Source organism: Ovis aries, chromosome 16, assembly GCF_016772045.2.
Source record: "Ovis aries strain OAR_USU_Benz2616 breed Rambouillet chromosome 16, ARS-UI_Ramb_v3.0, whole genome shotgun sequence".
In the NCBI taxonomy this organism is placed as follows: Eukaryota; Metazoa; Chordata; class Mammalia; order Artiodactyla; family Bovidae; genus Ovis; species Ovis aries.
The window spans coordinates 7,611,872-7,613,657 of record NC_056069.1 but is presented as its reverse complement, the minus strand read 5'-3'; the positions used below and the strand labels follow the sequence as shown (position 1 = coordinate 7,613,657).

At 45.0% G+C, this 1,786-nt stretch overlaps 1 non-coding gene across 1 annotated transcript; it reads left to right on the top strand.

Annotated features, from left to right (window-relative positions):
• Positions 1-1,247: 1,247 nt before the first annotated feature.
• On the top strand, positions 1,248-1,320 carry TRNAR-UCG (transfer RNA arginine (anticodon UCG)). Its single transcript has one exon. It is a non-coding gene; the product is annotated as a tRNA-Arg (tRNA).
• The last annotated feature ends 466 nt before the right edge of the window (positions 1,321-1,786 follow it).

The following is a 1,786-nucleotide window of genomic DNA, read 5'->3' as shown; positions in this document are numbered from 1 at the left end:
GCAACCCCATGGACTGCAGCACACCAAGCTTCTCTGTCCTTCACTGTCTCCTGGAGCTTGCTCAAACTCATATCCATTGAGTCAGTGAGGCCATCCAACCATCTCATCCTCTGTTGCCCCCTTCTCCTCTTGCCCCTTTACCCTCAATCTTTTCCAGCATCAGGGTCTTTGCCAATGAGTCGGCTCTTTGCATTGGCAATCTTTATAAATAATTCCTTTGGGAGTTTCCCTACTCTCCATTTGAATTAAGGAAAGGAAATATACCCTTCCTTAAATATCCTCCCTGTCAAATACCCATTTCTCTCTGCCCACAAATCTAGATTTCCAACAACTCTCTTCCCAGTCTCTTTCTGTGGGCTATAGAGGGACTAGTGCTATGGAATGAAAATGAAAAAGAATCACATGGTTAGTTGTGAGAGGCCTTAGTAGGGAGGATAAATATCTATAATGAGAAATGGGATTTGGAAACTGCAGATAAGAGAGAGAACGGGTCCTGCTGGGGACTAGATGTAATTCTCTCTTGCCAGTTTATCTCGTTCTCCTTCTCTGTTCCTCCATTGTAGCAGCTCTAATGACAGGCGGGGGAAGGTGAACCCTGCATAACTAAACTGGATTATTTTTATTGTTTCCACAGGAACCACACCATGTGGGGAATGTTTGTTCAGGAACTATGCTGTGTTTGTATTCATTTCATTCAATTGTCCACAAGGGTGATTGAGTTTTATGTCCTATAACTTTAATACCATGAAATATGCTCAAAGTACATTGATTTTCAACAGGATATGAATTTTGAAACTCCTGAGCTTCCCACTTCCTCATGTTCTGCCATTATTTTATTTAGTTGATCTCCCCTCTTGATCTCCATTCAGCTTTTAAAAAATATAAAAGCCTGAAAGCCGTTTACAAACCCCTGGTCTCAGCCTTTCCCCCTGGTGACCATTCCCCTGCTGAGGAGTGTCATGCAGTGGTGCTTCTGTTCAGATCCTAAGAGGGAACAGGACAAGAATACTGGAGTGGGTAGCCATTCCCTTCTCCGGGGGACCTTCTCAACCCAAGGATGGAACCTGGGTCTCTTGCATTGCAGGCAGATTCTTTACTATCTGAGCCACCAAGGAAGCCTGAACAGGCAGCAGGCAGTGGAAAATCCTGGTTGGACATGGGATGTATGACCCTGTCCTCTGCAGCTGGAGTCAACAGTGCCACTATCTCCAAGGAGGCTGGCTGTTCCTAGTTTCCAAGTGTGTTGTGACCACGTGGCCTAATGGATAAGGCGTCTGACTTCGGATCAGAAGATTGAGGGTTCGAGTCCCTTCGTGGTTGGCTCCATTTTGTTAAAAAAAAAAGAAAAGAAAAGTCATGCCTTAACCTGAGTTCACATTCAGGTCCCACCACTTTGGGAAGTTGTGGCCCCCTTTCTGCCCTTCCATTGTATGACTGGTACAATGGCAAGAAAAATACAAAGGCCCTAACAGGGCTGATGGATTAGATGAGATAGTGCCTGTAAATCCCTGAGGGAACTGCCTGAAATATAATAGTGCTTAATAAATATGACACGCTCTTCTGAATAAGGGGGTAGGGTGGGGTGGGAGTGGAGAAGGAACCTTCTTAGTGAATGTGGACAGAGTCACTACAAATTCTCTAAGTACTGTAGCATTTTTGTGGATTGTGCTGTCTCCAAAAGGGATATATAGCTTTTCATTAGGGCGGAGGGCCTTCTCAGTGAAGAAGGAAATTATCTCATCCGGGTTCGTGTTCCGCGGTTGCAGCGCCTGCTGATGTTGATTTA